This window comes from Lactuca serriola, chromosome 7 (assembly GCF_051521515.1).
Source record: "Lactuca serriola cultivar US96UC23 chromosome 7, Lser_US96UC23_V15, whole genome shotgun sequence".
NCBI lineage: Eukaryota > Viridiplantae > Streptophyta > Magnoliopsida > Asterales > Asteraceae > Lactuca > Lactuca serriola.
In genome coordinates this window covers 124,424,559-124,444,730 of record NC_136414.1, presented here as the reverse complement: position 1 = coordinate 124,444,730, position 20,172 = coordinate 124,424,559, and the positions used below count along the sequence as shown (strand labels likewise).

General features: G+C 37.6%; 1 long non-coding RNA gene across 1 annotated transcript; it reads right to left on the bottom strand.

Annotated features, from left to right (window-relative positions):
• Nucleotides 1-1,199: 1,199 nt before the first annotated feature.
• On the bottom strand, nucleotides 1,200-1,992 carry LOC145063459 (uncharacterized). Its single transcript, XR_013687958.1, has 4 exons — nucleotides 1,865-1,992; nucleotides 1,579-1,671; nucleotides 1,405-1,514; nucleotides 1,200-1,319 (listed from the first exon to the last, which is right to left on the bottom strand). It is a non-coding gene; the product is annotated as an uncharacterized LOC145063459 (long non-coding RNA).
• Nucleotides 1,993-20,172: the final 18,180 nt, after the last annotated feature.

Here is a 20,172-nt window from a genome sequence, read left to right as displayed (position 1 = left end):
ATGCAAGATCAACTTTATTTCTCCAACTGGAAGGCCATATGAACCTCTTTAGTTTATCCTTAAAAAGAGAAACATAAATTAAATTATTAGATTATTTATTTATTTTGACAAAAGTAGTTGAAAAATATTAAATACCTTACCAAAGCCAGCATTTACAAAATCATTCACAAAGTTCCAACTTCCAACAGCCCAGCAGTTGCCTCTTCTCCTTTAGCAACGATTCTATCGATATCTTCATCTGTGATTGTACTATCCTTTGAACTGAATACCATTTCAGCACCAAACCTCATCATTTGTAGCATCTGATCTTTGTTTATAGCTGCCAAAAAAATGACATGTTATTTAGAAGTAATGGGAACTAGTAAAAAGGTGATGTGAAGAAATGCTTACTCTTTTGCTCAGCTAAACGTCATTGTTGAATAACCAAAGCATCAAGTGCAAGCTTTTTATAAGCTCTTTCAATGACTTTCTCCTCTATAGTGTACTGTTATGTTTACAATCAAATAAATTAGTAAACAATCATTCCAGCAGCCTTGTCATCTATTATAGTACACCACAAATTCCTTTAATATAATAAGACATAGACTTGATTAAACCAATACTTTCATGCTGCATAACAAATATGAACCTGTAAGAATATCAACACCTTGAAGTCAAAAGTCAAAAGTTGAAATGGTAAATACCTGTGAAATAGCCTGTTTACACAACTGATGCACAGTCTCATCATTCATTATAACTCCTGTGAAATGTAACACACATGAAAAATGAGGGCAAAAATGTAAACATAAAGCTATTTGAAAATAACTGAAATCTCAATACTGTTAACATAAAGCTATTTGAAAATAAATGAAATCTCAAAGTAACATGATTGCAATGCGTGGCAGATTATGTGAGCTTAATAATAACTAACCAACAATGTGGCAGATTAATAAATTAATAAATGTGGCAGATTAATAATAACTAACCAACAATGAAATCTCAATACTCCTTATAACAGAAAAGGTATAAATTAATAAATGTGGCAGATTATGTGAGCTTAATAATAACTAACCAACAATGGCAACATTGTTGTTAGCCATTATTAATTTACAATTCAGACTAGAATCAAATAAAAAGTCTTCCACTATCACATACCCACAAAAAGAAAATTGTTTTCCACGTACAACTTACTTGAAGCCAATAAGCAACAACAGTGATGGTTTAGAAGGATCCCATGAGAAATATGTTGTGAAGAAACAAGGTTCATTTTCCTCCATTACTTTGTATAATGGCACATGTGGCGACAATCCATCAAGAGATCCAGCCCATTCTATGTATTTCTAAAATCAAATTCATCAAAAAGAAAAAAAAAAGTAAATTAAGATAACATTTTTTTAGTACTAGTTACAAGCAATAACAATCTACCTTTATCTCTTTGTAGATTACATCATCATGCTTTCATTTATTTCCATTACATCAATTGTACTTTTTTTTCTTGCAATTAACCCTTTATAGTTACCTTTTGCTGCAGTAATCTGTGATTTCCAGAAATGCCCTTAGTTTCGTACTCATTCAGCCAGAAATACCCTTTATAGTTACCTTTTATTTTCTAATGAAGGATCAAACACTTTCCTGAAATCTTTCTGCAGCTTGAGGATCATCTGGATTCTTATTTGCATCAACTTGGCGTGCCTATTCCATGTGGCGACAATCCATCAAGAGATCCAAACGAACACCTCAACATGTGTATCTAATATCAACATATCCTCGGGCAACAGGTCATCTTGATCAAAGTTGTAAACTTCTTCAATCTTAATTAACAATAATAATAAAAGAAAAAAAGTAAAACTAAAGTGGTATTATTATATGTTTGTGAAATTGAAACCTTGAATGAGCGAGAATGCAAACAAGTGAGGAAATCTAGAAGTCTCCAGTGATACTTTGGTGCTAGTGAAACTTTGGTTCCCTCCAAATCCAAGCCAAAACGTTGATCAACTTTCTGTTCCTTCATTTTGGAATTTTGCTTTTACCCCATGCTGATCAAAGATAACATAAAAAAATCATCAAAAAAGTATTTGATTATTGAATTCTTTTTTTTTTCACATTAATTGTTGTCTGAATAAGGACATTATACCTTCAAAGAATCAACAATTTTAGCTGCCCATTCTTGCTGTTCAAAAGTACTGTGTGTTCCTTTCTAGATATATAAGCTGAAAAGACAAAACCAATATAAAAATATTGAAAACCAATACCAATGGATTTCATCCAAATAGGGAAGTTTCAGGTGGATGTTCTGGAACTCAACTTGCACTATGATGTTTTAGACTGTAAGTTGCAAAACAAAAGAATAAATACTAAGAGGACATAAAATAAGGATGATTCAAATGAGGAAATCTCAATTTAGAAAAAAAAATGTTTAAAAGTGAATATTTAGAAACAAAACTAATAAATAATAATCATTAATTATTAACGAACATACTTGGTTAATTGCTTGGTTGGCTCCACTTTCCAAAAGCTCAGGGGGTCGATCCGTTGTGAGTAATAGAAGAGGTAAAAAATCTTGAGAAGATTCCACTACCTGTAAAAGTGTAAATTATCCACCTTTTTATAAAAAATGGAAAAGGGTAAAAAATTATGATTTTTTTATAGACTTCCAGCAGGTAAAAGATTTGAAACTGGAGTGCTTGATGAGGTTATAACCACAACTGGTTTTTGACATCTTTTCTGCTCATTCCCTACATACACAAGGTTTGTGACCCCTTTTGGAGAAGAACTATTAAACCTATAGAAAAACGAATTCAATGTTATAGGTGACCATTAAAGAACAATCTGGATTTAAACTTCAGATCCAAAAACTCATATCAAACATTTGAATCCATCAGACAAGTTACCTGAGAAGTTGATAGCAACATTCTTGTAAAATTGTCATTCAATATGATCAACAACAGGTAAAAGAGTAGCATTTAGGAATATAAAAGCCTAAGCATGTATATATTGCAGAAAGTGGCCAAAGCCCTGGTGCCTAGTGGTAATAGAGTAATAGTTTCCTATACTACTTAATATCGAATAATCTATTGTTATTATTGTTCTATCTATAAGATAAGTCATAATTCTATTAACCTAAAATAAGAATCTTGCATTATATACTCTCAAATGAATTGAATAAATACTTTATATTTTTTGTTCTATGGAATATATAAACCATAAAATTGTAGGCTTTTACTTATACTCGATACCAGAAACTGCTCCATCATATCACGTGATTGCACTGTACCCGTCACTTGAAGCAATTTATCAGCTAATGTCGATTTTCTATGATCAATATGTGCAATGATGGAGAAATTTTTAATGTTTTCTGTGGGAACCTGCAATTCAATCAAAATCACATGTTTCAAAATCGTAGATACTTGGAACCTTCTACCCAAAGAGGTCAATCAAAGTGCTAAAACTCCATTCAAGTGTTATCAAATATGTGGGAATGTGACTCGAACAAAATACGTAGTTGTAAAATAAAAAGGATTAATGTAACCATACCTTTAGAAGACGATCTCGACCAGCGATAAATGTCGCTTCTGAGGCAAAAGCATCTTTGGAGTCATCACAAGCTTCATCTTACTGCTTCACCTTAGCAGGTGTATCACTAGCAGGAAAACTCACTTATGCAACTATATACCCATCCACGAATATAGTAACTAGAGACAAAGAAGACATCTTCATTTACAAACCCTAGGTTTCCCTAATCTTGAGTGGAAACAAAATGAATGACCTGATAAAGTAATTCGAGTTGTATTCAATTACAAACCCTAGGTTTTCCCCAATCTTGATGATTACCAAGAATAACAGGAGAACGGAAACGAGATGAGCGATAGGATGAGTTGAGCAACGATTGTGGTCGACACGAGTGGGAAGAAGGAGAAGATTAGGGATTTCATGGCGGGGAAAAACTTGATTGGTCTTCCAACGAAGCCATGGTAGGTGTTGTAGGTGATTGTGGCTATGGCATCTAGGAAGAAGATGTAGACAAAAATAGTATAGAGGAGATGAATTGTAAGGTTTTGATGAAGATCCGGCCGTTGGTGGTTTCACAGTGAGGCGATGGCTAGTGGCGACGAGTAGAGAGGACTCGTCGCTTGAGGAGCCAACGATCGAGAGGAGAAAGTGGGTGGGGTGAAGATGTAGAGGATAAAGTGCAGAGGTAAGGAAGCGGGGTACATCAAATATTTGGGGGATTTGATTTCCCCTAGGCGTGTATTAAAATTTTATAAAACAACATTTATACACGACGCCCGTTTAATTTAAGTGCCCTCCGTGTTTGTAATTTTTTTGTTGGACGCTTAATTTTAGGGCACGCATAAATGCGTATGCTCTATCCTTTTAATTTTGAAAACCTGACATTATTTCTAGGACACGCACAAAATGCATATCGTAAATCTGCGTGTGTCATTGTTCGCGCGTCATTAAAGGTCTGTTTTCTAGTAGTGGGGGATACGTTGGGTTGTCTTCTGACAATATCCCCTTTACCACGAGGTGTCCTTCTTCTACTTGATGTCTTATAAAGTGGTACTTTCTGTCGATATGCCTGGATCTACCATGATCTATCGGTTCCTTGGTTAAGGCAACCGTCCCTTCATTATCGTAGAAAATCTCTACAAGCTCCTTTATGGATGGTATGACTCCAAGGTCTCCGATGAAGTTTTTCAACCATATCGCCTCCTTCGATGCTTCGCTTGCTGCTATCTACTTTGATTCGCACATTGAATCAGCTACAATTTCCTGCTTGGAACTTTTCCATGTTACCGCTCCTCCATTCAGGGTAAACACCCAGCCCGAATGAGAGCGGAAATTATCTTTGCCGGTTTGAAAGTTGGCGTCGCTATACCCTGTCACTCTCAAGTCATCACTCCAATCAAGGGTAAGGACCCAGTCCTTAGTCCTCCGCAAGTACTTAAGAATGTTCTTAACTACAGTCTAATGAGCTTTACCAGGATTCCCTTGATATCTGCTGATCATGCTCAAAGCAAAGGCCACATCATGGGAGTACAAGTCATAGCTTACATGATCGAGCCAACTGCAAAAGTATATGGTATTCGACTCATCTCTGCTATCTCAGCCTTTGTACTCGAACTCTGAGTCTTACTCATTTTCGTATTGCCTTGGATAGGTAAGTCACCTTTCTTGGACTTCTCCATGCTGAAATGCTTCAACACCTTGTCCAAGTAGGTACTTTGGCTAAGTCCTATTAGTCTTTTACTCATGTTTCTCAATATCCTTATCCCTAGGATGTAAGCAACTTCCCCAAGGTCTTTCATAGCAAAACACTTCCCAAGCCAAGACTTAACCTCCTACAAGGTTGGAATGTCGTTTCCTATGAGCAGTATGTCATCTACATACAATACCAAAAAGCTCACTATACTCCCACTAGCTTTGACATATACACATAAATCATCCTCGTTTCTCGAAAATCCAAACTCTTTGACTTTCTCATCAAAACAAAGATTCCATCTGCGAGATGCTTGTTTTAATCCATAAATGGATTTCTCAAGCTTACACACTCTATTAGGGTACTTTGCATTGATAAAACCCTTTGGCTGACTCATGTAAACATCTTCAACCAACTTTCCATTAAGGAAAGTGGTTTTGACATCCATTTGCCATATTGCATAGTCATGAAATGCAGCTATGGCTAGCATAAACCTTATAGATTTAATCTTCGCTACTGGTGAGAAGGTCTCATCATAGTCAACTCCATGAGTTTAAGTAAAGCCCTTCGCAACCAGTCGCGCCTTATATGTGTGTACTTTCCCATCCATGTCGGTCTTCTTCTTGAAGATCCATTTGCACCCGACTATCTTATGACCTGATACATTGTCAACCAAGTTCCAAAGTTGATTGTCATACATGGACTGAATCTTGTTGTCTATAGCCTCTTTCCATTTTTCAGACTCGGGGACTCCCATGGCTTCCTTGTAGTTATTAGGTTCATCCAGATTTACCAGTGTGCTATCACTGATATATGTATCACCTTCAGCTGTTATATGAAAACCATATAGAACAGGTGGAACACTAACTCTACCGGAACGCCTCAGAGGTACAGATTCGTCAATTGGCTCAACAGGAGTTCCTTCCTTAGGTTGATTGCTAGTGTTTGAGGTTTCTTCACCGCTTAACTCTTGAAGCTCTTCAAGGTTAATTTTCCTCCCACTGTCCCCTTGGCATATGAGTTCTCTCTCACGAAAGACTCCTCTTCACGCAACGAAGACAACATTGTCACTCGATCTATAGAAGAGATATCCAAAGGACTTTTGTGGGTAGTCGATGAAAATACATCGCTCACTCCAAGGTTCGAGCTCGTCATGAGTCTCACATCTCACAAAAGCCTCGCAACCCCAAACTTTTATGCGGTCTAACGAGGGAACCTTCCCTGTCCACATGTCGTGAGGTGTTTTGGAAACCTTTTTGGTAGGGACTAGATTAAGGATATAGGCGACAGTCTCTAAGGAATACCCCCAAAATGAGATAGGTAAGGAAGCTCGACTCATCATGGAATGAACCATGTCTACAAGGTTCGACTGCGCCTTTCAGCCACACCAATAAGCTGTGGTGTCCTAGGTGGCGTCAATTACGAAACAATTCCACATTCCTTAAGATAGTCTAGGAACTCGATACTAAGATACTCTCCTCCTCGATCGGATCACAACATCTTTATCTTCCTGCCCAATTGATTCTCCAATTCTTGCTTAAACTCTTTGAACTTTTCAAAAGTTTTTGACGTATGCTTGATTAAGTAGATATAGCCATACCTACTATAATCATTAGTGAAAGTCACATAGAAGCGGTTAGCATCCCTTGTGGCGGTTCTGAATGGTCCACATACATCAGTGTGTATGAGATCCAACAGACCTTCACCCCTTTCACAAGTACCAGTGAAGGGTGACTTGGTAATCTTTCCAAGCAAACAAGATTCGCAAGTGTCATCCGACTTCAAGTCGAATTACTCCAAGACTCCATCCTTTTGGAGTTGGGCTATGTGCTTCTTGTTGACATGTCCAAGACGACAATGCCACAAGCATGCCTTATCCAAATAATTGGTAAAATCAACGTGCAACAAATTATTTCCTAAGTTATCTACAACCATCACAGTTTCATATATACCATTGCAAGGTAATACTTCAAAATAAAATACACCATTGTAATAAGCATTAATACCACCAATTTCATTATTAAAAGAAAAGGTAAAACCTTGTTTATACAAACTGTGAAAGGAAATAATGTTTCTCGCCATATCGGCCGAGTAACAACAATTATTTAAATCTAAATTTAAACCATTACTAAGCAATAAAGAATAAACTCCAATCTTGGTTACAGGCGACACTTTCCTATTTCCCATGATTAAGTTTATCTTCCCGTGCTCCACATCCCTACTTTCTTTTATTCCCTGCAAATCAGAACAAATGTGAATCCACATGTAGCAAGGACCCCAAGAATTAGCATGTGATGAGTTATTAGATTGAATAGTGTAAATACCTGCAAAGGAGGGCTTGATCTTGCCATCCTTTATGTCTTGCAAGTACTTGGGGCAGCTTCGTTTCATGTGCCCTTTTTCATGACAGTGGAAGCACTCTGTATCCTTCGGATTGGTCGAGGGATTAACAAAACCAACTTTGGTGCCACTTGAAGAGGATCCATCAAGAGACTTTCACTTGTGGCTCTTGTAGGGAGCTTTCCTCTTCTTTCCCTTCCCATGTCCGATTGCCAGAACAGAGGCATAAGTAGTAGTAGGAGGAGTAGACACAATCGAATTGCCTTTCAAGTTGCTTTCTGCAGTTCTTAGAAGGTCTTGAAGCTTGATAAGAGTGACCTCCTCCTTGTTCATATGATAGGTCATACGAAACTGATCGTAATAAGAAGGTAAAGAGTGTAGAATAATATCTATGGCCAACTCTTCATCATAATTGACATTCAATTTAAGCAAGCGGTCCACATACCTCTGCATCTTTTGCAAGCGGGCTGTGATGGGTTCACCATCCTTCATTTTGGTTGTGATCATGGAGGCAATGATCTCATACCTCTCCTGCCGAGCACTTTGATGGTATCTTTCAATCAAATCTTGATACATTTCAAAACGATAGTAGTCCTCATAGGACTTCTGCAGCTTAACAGTCATGGTAGCAATCATTAGACAAGACACCTTTTTCGCATCCCTCTCATGAGTAGTATGTTCAGCGATTTGTTCGGGAGTAGTAGTGGTGACATCAATCTCCTTAAGCTCTTTATATAGGACATATTCTTTTTCCTCATAGCGAATAGCCATCCGGATGTTTCGAATCCAATCATTGAAGTTCGAGCCATCGAAAATGACCCCCCACATAGGTTCATGAGGGATAAAGAGCCTGAAGGGATTGGGTTGGAAGCATTGTTTGGGATAGACATCTGAAAAAGAAAAAGAACAAAGTTTAGGTTAAATGATAATCCTTGATATTACACTCAAATGAAATATTAAGGGTAGGACCCAACACAACATTCTACAATTGCGAAAAGGGATGCCGTAATCCAATTGTAAAATATTTTAAGGTAAGTAAATGACGATTTACCAATTTCCACCATAAAAAATGAAATTGATTATTAAGTTTTAATTGGATTGAAATTCCTAGATCCTTTGAGATTCATTGAACTTTTCATTGGCATGTTTAAATCTCGATTGTGCCCTTCAAGTTTGTGACTGGGATGTCGAGGATCACAAACAAGGTGTGAATAACCATGCAAACTAGCTTGGTACACTTAATGTTACAAATCACCTAATCAATGTGTCGGTTAACCACACATGCTCCATCAATCTATGATTAACTTCAAGCTACCCTTTGCTACACATTGTCAGTTCTAGATTAGTGTGTCGGTTAACCACACACGCTCCACTAACGACTTAACAAGGTGTAAAGTGTAATTTCATGGATTAGCACCATTTTCACATTTTCCTAAAGTAACTAAGATTGAAAATTTAATAAAAGTTTAGTTACTTTATTTTTATCATTATACTTTTAATAAGGGAGAATTAATGTCCTATTCTACCCGTTCGGCTAACGACCCTCCACCAGTTAAGGAAGCGGTGGGTGAGAGTGGACATCCATTAAACCACCATTTTATAGGAAGTAACCTTATACCCCCCTTATAGACCGGCTTCATGAATGAGGCCTACTAACGGTAAGACTGACTTGTCTTATATATATATATATATATATATATATATATATATTAAACTTATAATATTATAAAGTATAAGGGTTGAATTTTAACTTTTAAAACTCTAGGGTTTGGAATTAAAGTTTCATTATTGAAACTTTACAAATTCCAAAACTTGAGGACAAGTTTTAAAACTTGTCAAAACTCTTCATTTGTATAACTTATGAGTTTAATTGCATTTTAATGGACGAGACCTTTCATTTTCCATAACTTGAGGACAAGTTATGGAGGTCATTAAAAATCATTTAGATCAATTTTTCAACAACTAAAATTATCATATAATTCAAGATTGATCTAGCTAAACTCATAAACAAGATAATATCAAGTCAACAATTTGCAAGCAACTTTGTTTATCATATAAATCAACAATTATCTTAAAATTTTGATAATTATCTTGTAATCGGATGAGGATGATCACTATCATATCAGAAAAAAAAAATTTATGATTCAAAATAGTTTGTGGTAATGATCTTATTCCAATTCTGGCCAAAAACCTCGAATTTTTGCAACCAGAGCCTGCAACTCGTCGAGTGCATGAACTGACTCGTCAAGTTGCTCTGTTACTGAGTGGACTCGGCGAGTTCATCAGTCAGAGGCCAAAAAATCGATTTTTTTCAGCTTTGAAAAACAACAAGCATCAAGTATAATAGAAAACAATCCTTGGCTCTGATACCACTATTAGGTTTTGAGCACTATAAAACTCCTATGGTGCACATGCAACCCTAAATGCTTTGGATCTATGTTTTCTCTAATTATACATGCATATTTTCAGTTTTCCAAAGCATACATCCTAACTAGCATACAAATTGTCAATTGAACAATACAACTAGTTAGATAACTTACCTCTTAAAAGGACTTGTAGTTCTTCACCTTTGAAAGTGTCACACCCAAAAACCAAGAACGGCGGAAACGTTCTGTGGCAGAGGACGTCATGTACATTATCACAACAATGAAAAGTAGTAAACAAGCAACAACACCATCCATTGCAATAATAATATAATTATTATACAAGCGTGTTCTGTCAAATTTTGATAACACTAAAGCATAAATCAAAATGAAAGATGAGTCTTGAACGAGCTCCATCTTCTCTAAACCCTACATTGGTACCTGTCTATGTTTGACCTAAGGATACAAGTTATTTTGAAAGAGAGTATCACCTTTAAAGCTGGTGAGATCATAAGTATTTTAGTGTCTTAATTTGTATGTAAGAATTTGTAAGTATTGAAAATGTATGTAAATCGTAAGTATTAAAAATGTATGTAAAACAACTGTAAACGTTTGAAAAACTCTAGAAATCCCTATGATTCCTACTATTATAACAGGGAGTCTTCTACCAAGACTTAACTGATCTCTATGTAGCCTTCTACCAAGGCATCTAGTGTCTATGTGTGTGTGTCTCTAGTAAGAGTGTGTATTTTCCTAAGTCTGACTATCATTAACCAAAAATATAGTTTTCTACATTACCGTGCGTCGTGTGAATATTCACGAAGTGAATGTAATGGGAAAAATGAAATAGTACTATGGTGTAGTGCCGAACTACAACCGTGCCAATTACCTTAAGTCTAGGGTAATTCTTCTAAGTACTGTAGCATTTGTAATAAATAACTACATCGGTACTCAACTGCCTTATTTGAGGGATATGGTATGATGTCTAGATCCCAGACTATATGCTCCCCTATCAAAGGGATTTTGGGACCTACCCACGACCCCTGCATGTATGCAAGCCGTGAGCATCCACATTACTATGATCATGTATACTCGATATAACTATCACAATTACGTTGTGATTCATCGGTATAGTTAGATCCTGAACTGGTTCCATGCTATAGCACCTAGTGATGTCTGTCCTATGTATATGTAAGCGTACTCATGTAAGTGTGATCATGTAATTGTACTCATGTAAGTGTGATCATATAAGTGTACTCATGTAAGTGTGATCATGTAAGTGTACTCATGTAAGTGTGATCATGTAAGTGTACTCATGTAAGTGTGATCATGTAATTGTACTCATGTAAGTGTGATCATGTAATTGTACTCATGTAAGTGTGATCATGTAACATATCTATGTAATAGTATAGTAATGTACTGTAATGTTCTAGCTGTAATGTATGTTCTCTCTATATAGCAAGTATTGACTCATGAATGAACTGACTCATTGTATGATATCGCGTTCTAGTAATAGTTCTAGTATCTTCCTAAACTACCCATATGGTAGTTTACTAGTAATCTAACTGGTACGTATGGACATGGATGTATACCCTTGCTACCCAAGGGCATTGGATGAATTGGAAGGACCTTTATGACTATATATGTACACATGATATATAACTAATATTTAAACGACCTTCGGACGGGGACCCGATATCCCACCAGACCACATCCAAATCGAGGAAAAGGAAATAGGGTGGATAGCTTCCTAAGTCCTTTCAACATTTCTTATATAACCATACATATATAGGCATGCAATTTATAATATAAAAGCATAAAATAAGTTATGTAAAACCTTTGAACATAACTATTATCTAAGAAAAGATCGACTTGATGTCAATCTATAAAACGGTTTGAAGGCATGGGTTTGATAAAACAGTTTAATATAAAGAAACATTTGTTTGAAACACAATTGTAAATAAGTTTGAAATGAAACATACAGAGTAAAAGGTACAGTTTAATAAGGAGTTTTAAACATATAAAATGTTTATGAAAAACATTTGAAGGAAACTGTTTGGTAAAACGGCTAATGAGTAGCCAATCATTTGAATGATGTTTATTAATCACAAGTGATTGATATAATAACTAGCATGATTCTACTTGTATCCCCCCATAAAACATTAAAAAAATAGTTAAAACATTGATTAAGGGGTATGAACTCACCTGTTGTGGGTGATTCGGATGAACTGGTGAGGTAGGACTGCTAGGTGTCGAGTGAAGACTTTAGACACACACAATGGTCCTAATTACATATGAAGACATATGTATATAAACAATTAGTGATTATCAAACTAATTAAACATGTATAAATATCCTAATGCGAGGAAAACACTTTGGTCAAGTGCTAGGAGGCTAATGGGTTGCAACAAAGGAGTGCAGGACCTCTTATGGGAGTTTATTGTCAAAAGACCATATGTGTTGGAGTTTACGACCCAGGGGAGTAAAATCCTGGCCGTAAACTCTCTATAGGGTCACTAAATGAAGTCTAACATTATTACAACTTATGTGGTGAAGTGCTTCAAGGCTTAAACAAGTGTTTGGGTGGGTTTAAGGCCTTAAAATGGCCTTGCTTGATGTTCACGGCCCTGGGACCACTCCCCCATGTGTTTACGGCCGTAAACTCATGGTAAGGAGTACCATTTGATGTTTTGAGGTTCCTAACACTTCAAGTATATGATCTATGTTGGGTTCTAGTCATAAGGAAGGAGTTAGGGTGTCATTTGTCCCATTTATAGGGGTTTACGGCCCAAGAATTTGTCTTGGCCGTAAACTCCTTTATCCTTGTGATTCCTTATGTTTTCTAGGCTATAAACACTTTAGGGTACATGTCTAAATTAGTCTCTTGGCTCAAGGAAGGTTTTTAAGGCATTTTGACACTTAAAAATGGAGTTCACGGCCCAAGAGCTTCCTTGGCCGTGAACTCACTTCTAGCCTTGATTCTTAATTGTTTTGTGGTCTAAAACATGTAATGGTGGCTTCTAGTTTGAGTTCCAAGGCTTAGAGGGACATTGGGCACTCTTTTGGCCCTTAAAAAGGAGTTTACTCTCGAAGTGTTCTTGGGAGGTAAACTCCCGAATCTTGGGGTTTTGATCCGATTTTGATGTTATAAAACACAATCTAAGCTATATAATACAACTAGATAGAAGTACTCACGATTTGGGAAAAAAACCCGAAGATCCGTGAGAGAGAATTCTGCTTTTCTCTAGTTGGAAATGTAACTAATGAATGAATATGGTTCAGATTTCTATATATAGTCCTGGGATTTTTGGCAGAAAATATTTTTATTCCCGGAATGAACTCTAATATCCTAGAGTATTGGAATAACAGTGTTGCACAAAACCCTAGTGCATCCACTCTCCTGATATCTCCTTAAGTGCTAATCCTGAAATACTCAAACTTATACCCAAAGTCTGGAATTTCACTGTAACTGTTCTAACTTCTATTGGCTTGATATGGTTTGTTCATAATGGAAATTTCGGGTTGTCACATCATCCCCCTGTTGAAGGGAATTTCGTCCCGAAATTAGAATTTAGGTAAGGAAGTAGGTACGAATGATCGAGTCATGAGGAGGAAACTTCTTAATTGATTGGTTCTAGCGCTCCTAAGTGAAATCAGGTTCTCGGTTGGTATCCCAACGAACCTTCACTAATGGGCGACGGCGTTGCTTCGTCCGCTTGACCTTTCGGTCGAGGGTCACTACGGTTCTAATACGAAGGCGAGGATCTCGATGAGTGGACTTACAAGAGTCCTAACGGAAAGGTATGGTTTCAGGATCGAGACGCGAATAGTAGAATGTACGTTACTGAGTTCGTGGAGTAGGTCTAGTTTGTGCGAGGCATAGGACCGATTCTGGTAAGAATCTCGGAGGTCCTAACTATATTGGTTTTAGCTTTCCACACGATACGAAGCATATTAAGCCATTCCCAGAGTGAGTTTTTCCTAAAGAATTTGGTCTCTCACTTGGAATTCCAAAGGTTCTTTCTCTTGCTAAACTTCCCAGTCAAGGGCCACTCCTTGCTGGGTCAAGGTCGTACGGTTTTCTGTGATTTGCGAGGGGTTCTGGATGAATTAAGACAGTAGGTCTGTAAGACCTAGAATTTGGCGAATTTCTGTCGGCGTCTCTGGTGTCGACAAATTCTCAACAGTTTTGACAAATTGAAAGAGTACTCAAATATTCCCACATCACTAACAGTGTGTCATAGGAACCTGACTCTTCAATTTCAAAACTTGTGCTTAGAGAACTTCGCGAAAGTTCCTCTAAAGGTAATGTTTCCAGGGGTTCCTTCTTACCACGAGGGTAGATAAGTAAGTCATTACATGGAGAAATGACGAACTGATCCAAGTAAGAAAGACGTACCCTACTCATTTAGCTCGTGAATACTATGGGCGTATTGGTCCTATCCGAAGGGTATCACTACGGACTCGAAGTGTCCGCATCGAGTTCGGAAGATAGTCTTCCGGACATCCTTCCCTAACACTCGAACTGGTGATATTCGGATCTCAGGTCCATTTCTGAAAGTAATTCTTTCCTTGCGTTTGCTCAACTAATTCATCTATGCGAGGCAGAGACAACGATTTCTAACGGAAAAATCTAGACGGAGCCCTCGATAGCCGAGGCACATATGATGCAATCCGTCGATCTCTGGAAGAATAAGACCGGAGTTCTCCAGGGTGAGAAGCCTAGTCTTCTAATTCTATTTCTGTGTAGTTCGCTAAGTTGTCCGGACTGTTCTTGTATCTCCGTAGGTGTTTAGACTGAAGGGAAATCTATTTACAGAAGTCTTACTGGGTTCTAAGTTTGTTCACATGACAATGCGATTACTCGTAGTCTTGAGCAGTCCTTCGTCCTGAAGTTCATGTTAGAATTCATATATGGTTTCACAATCACAATCTCGTGTATACGAGTCGTATATAATTAAGATTGAAAAGGTAGTCAAATAACTGATTCTTCTTTAAGCTCACATCCTATCGAGGAAAAAGAAGTTAAAGTGGAATCATCAATTCTAAACCTGTAGAACCTTGATTATATATCACTCTTATGTATACATTCCTCAGTGATAGATCAACCATATGAATCTTTGGGTTGAACTTGACGTACTGCACGAGTGGTACTTCGGGGATTCCTTCGGAAAGGAAAGAAATATAAGGTACTCCATGCCTAAGTACTTCGGTGTTCTGATATGACGGCTTTGTTGGAAGGGCGATTTCGAAGAAAGAGATGTACGTATGAGGCTGGTATGGTGTGGATCAAATTGAATCTAGTTGTATGATAATGTCAGAATCATACGGAAACTTAAAGACATTAGATTTGAACATAAGACGTTTACAGACAAAACACAACCGTGCAACCATGAACAGAGTTACAGTACTTTAGATTTTCTACAAGACTATTGCTGCGAATAAGGTATACTACAAAAGACAAGTATACACAGCACGAGCATCCCTATACAGACAGGATCTCGCAAAAGGTAAGACTCTAGTTGCACTAGTTTTGGATGTTTCATAAGTCTGTTACAATGAAACGCCTAAATTACATTAATGAGGTTCCGATGTAGTTTCTCCTGCAGCTGTGATCCTGAGAATCTTCCCATCAGCACCCGAGTTCTTCGCTATCGGGCAATCCTTCTTGAGGTGTCCAATTTCACCGCATTGGTGACATATCTGGACAGCACCAACATTGGTGGTGGAAGTGAGGTGTTTAGCCAGTGTTATGTGGACACGAGTGCCTTCCTCATTACTCCACCTTGGAAATTGCTTCCTAAAGCGTTCAGCATTAACACTACTTTTGTGTGTAGGGTTGGTCCCGATGATAGGGACTTGAGTGATGGGTCGTGCCGGTGCTCCACAGCTACGAGCATGGTGCCCTATTTTTAGGCAATTGCAACATTGCATCTCATGGCAAGCCCCATGATGATGGAAACTACACTTATCACACTTCAGGAGTTTTCCATCGTATGGCCTGCTCGGTACGGGGATGGCAGGGGTTTCTACTTGTTGCTGTTGCATGGCAAGTTTTTGGGATTTCTTGCGTTCTTTCTGGGCTTGACGCTTTCGTTTCTTGTTCTCTGTCTTTCGGCTTTGCGATCCTGTGACTGTTACTGTTTGGTGACTTCCTGGATGGATACCACGGTTGGAAACTTCAATCCCATCATCATTATTGATCGTGCTGATAGCGCTACGGTGCGCAAGGACAGCTGTCACGGCAGTTGTAACTGCGGTTTGAAAGGTAGCGGCGTCCATAGGAAAGGTAGAGGTTTTGTTGTTCGACTGATTGCTTCCGGATGACGACATGATTCTATAACACGAAAGATAAGGATTTTGTGAGCGATTCTAGTTGACCCTAGATGTACTTCGATTTCTCAATCAAAGAGTAAGAGTATGTTCTCGAAAGGTTGACCTACATCCCTATGATGCAGTCTTAGTACGGATTGGAGGTATAATCGCGAAGGTTTGACCTACATCCCTATGATGCAGTCCTAGTACGGAATGGAAGTGAGTTCGTAGAATGGTCTCAAGACGTTTGTCGTTCAAGCCGAGGTATCGTGGGTTGGTGAATAACAGGATCCAACCAGTAAAAGAGACTTGGAAATATCTCCGGAGCTAAATTACTATAGTCCAATGACTTGACTAAAGCAGGTTTCAGATAGACTCCAATGAAAGTATGATGAGAGTACTTGAATAAAGGAAATGACACAGAAGTTAGCCGACTGTCAATATCTTTGATATTCATGACGTAAAAGTTCGGGAAAATGACCTTGCAAAAGGTCTTACATCATATCTAGAGAAGATAGTTCTTGACAACATAAAGGCCTAACCAAAAGTACTTACAGTACAAGATAATTTCATAGAAAATGCCACATCGGGCATAGACAGAAAAATGATTCCTTTTAATAAGGAAAATAAAGTAAAGCATCTACTACTGGCGACGGTCATCCCTCTGGTGAACTCTCAGTTCAGCCAGTTGACGTTCCACGTCAAGTAGGTGTCTTTCATACACCCTTTGGCGTACTCGGAGCTCTATGACTTCGGCTCGTGATTCAGCCAGTGCTTGCAGCAGGATTTCATGGTTTCTCTCAGATCTCTCGCGAGCATCTTCTAGACGAATGGTGGGGAGGGTATGCATTCTCGCATCGGCGACAACTTCGGTAATCTGATGTAGGGCTGTCATGCCTTGAATCTCATTTCGGGCCACTCTGCGGACCAAGATTGGCAAGATTCTGTTTGCTGAGCCCCCATTGCTCAGGTCATAAAAGTTTCGGTCACCATTAAATGGCATGGGCTGATCTTTTCCTTGGCTCCATGTTTCCAAGCATTCCACCCACTCAGGCGTCGGGCCTTGAAAAGCCAGACGAGGGTTAGGAATTGGAACGGGAGCTGCCTGGGGTAGGTTCTCAACCTCGGGTTCGGAGTTAGCATCATCCGAAAGGTCTTCATCATGGTGATCATTCAAAGGGATAGGATGATCATTCTCTGGTTCTTCTTCAAACCATCCAACAATGACCTCATTCGGGAGGTACGGGTTGCCGTGGGGATGGAGTCCAGCCATGTTATCTACGCAAGAATTGGGGTAAGAAAATAATTATTAGACGAACTATCTAGATAATTATTTAGAAAATCTTCATTAGTTACATCGCTATTTGTGAAGTGCATACCAGTTATATGTAATCGAAACAGGATAGGCCTTCGAATAAGTGACCTTAACTCCAAATTCACACAGAATAGGGGTAAAGTAAAATTTTCACAAATTCTAAGTCTATAACAACCTAATTACATATAGCCTTAGTGTATCCACTTAGCAACTATCAACTTGGTAATAAAGATTCCGTTTTAGTTCTCCAGTATAACGTACTTATAGTAACACCAAATACTCCTATAGTATTTTTAGTTTAATGTTATGTTCTACTGTTCTCATTGTGGTAGGGTTGGTAAGATTTTTAGACTTGTTGCAACCACACAATTAAACTTAGGCACATGCTAGTCAACCCTCGGATAATATAGGTGATCAGGCTATATTTTCCCAGTTTTGACCATATGTCTCTAAGCCCACCTGTGTTTCTCAACAATCGTAATTCTTTTGTACCGTCCTACTGACACTGATTTTAGTATGAATGCAGCACGTATACTTAATTAAATATTTTATTATTTAAAGTATAAACTCTTGGTCAGAATATTTTTAATCCCTTATGTATTTATAGGTAGTATATCTTTTATGGGTTGATATACTTAATTCACTATAAACAATGCTCTGATACCAATCTGTCACACCCCAAAACCAAGAACGGCGGAAACGTTCTGGGGCGGAGGACGTTATGTACAGTATCACAACAATGAAAAGTAGTAAACAATCAACAACATCATCCATTGCATTAATAATATAATTATTATACAAGTGTGTTCTGTCAAATTTTGATAACACTGAAGCATCAATCAAAATGAAAGATGAGTCTTGAACGAGCTCCATCTTCTCTAAACCCTGCATCGGTACCTTTCTATGTTTGACCTGAGGATACAAGTTATTTTGATAGAGAGTATCAGCTTTAAAGCTGGTGAGATCATAAGTATTTTAGTGTCTTAATTTGTATGTAAGAATTTGTAAGTATTGAAAATGTATGTAAATCGTAAGTATTGAAAATGTATGTAAAACAACTATAAACGTTTGAAAAACTCTAGAAATCCCTATGATTCCTACTATTATAACAGGGAGTCTTCTACCAAGACTTAACTGATCTCTATGTAGCCTTCTACCAAGGCATCTAGTGTCTGTGTGTGTGTCTCTAGTAAGAGTGTGTATTTTCCCAAGTCTGACTATCATTAACCAAAAATATAGTTTTCTACATTATTGTGCGTCGTGTGAATATTCACGAAGTGAATGTAATGGGAAAAATGAAATAGTACTATGGTGTAGTGCCGAACTACAACTGTACCAATTACCTTAAGTCTAGGGTAATTCTTCTAAGTACTGTAGCATTTGTAATAAATAACTACATCGGTACTCAACTGCCTTATTTGAGGGATAAGGTATGATGTCTAGATCCCAGACTATACGCTCCCCTATCAAAGGGATTTTGGGACCTACCCACGACCCCTGCATGTATGCAAGCCGTGAGCATCCACATTACTATGATCATGTATACTCGATATAACTATCACAATTGCGTTGTGATTCATCGGTATAGTTAGATCCTGAACTGGTTCCATGCTATAGCACCTAGTGACGTCTGTCCTATGTATATGTAAGCGTACTCATGTAAGTGTGATCATGTAATTGTACTCATGTAAGTGTGATCATATAAGTGTACTCATGTAAGTGTGATCATGTAAGTGTACTCATGTAAGTGTGATCATGTAAGTGTACTCATGTAATTGTGATCATGTAATTGTACTCATGTAAGTGTGATCATGTAATTGTACTCATGTAAGTGTGATCATGTAAGTGTACTCATGTAAGTGTGATCATGTAATTGTACTCATGTAAGTGTGATCATGTAACATATCTATGTAATAGTATAGTAATGTATTGTAATGTTCTAGCTGTAATGTATGTTCTCTCTATATAGCAAGTATTGACTCATGAATGAACTGACTCATTGTATGATATCGCGTTCTAGTAATAGTTCTAGTATCTTCCTAAACTACCCATATGGTAGTTTACTAGTAATCTAACTGGTACGTATGGACATGGATGTATACCCTTGTTACCCAAGGGCATTGGATGAATCGGAAGGACCTTTATGACTATATATGTACACATGATATATAACTAATATTTAAACGACCTTTGGACAGGTACCCGATATCCCACCAGACCACATCCAAATCGAGGAAAAGGAAATAGGGTGGATAGCCTTCCTAAGTCCTTTCAACATTTCTTATATAACCATACATATATAGGCATGCAATTTATAATATAAAAGCATAAAATAAGTTATGTAAAACCTTTGAACATAATTATTATCTAAGAAAAGATCGACTTGATGTCAATCTATAAAACGGTTTGAAGGCATGGGTTTGATAAAACAGTTTAATATAAAGAAACATTTGTTTGAAACACAATTGTAAATAAGTTTGAAATGAAACATACAGAGTAAAAGGTACAGTTTAATAAGGAGTTTTAAACATATAAAATGTTTATGAAAAACATTTGAAGGAAACTGTTTGGTAAAACGGCTAATGAGTAGCCAATCATTTGAATGCTGTTTATTAATCACAAGTGATTGATATAATAACTAGCATGATTCTACTTGTATC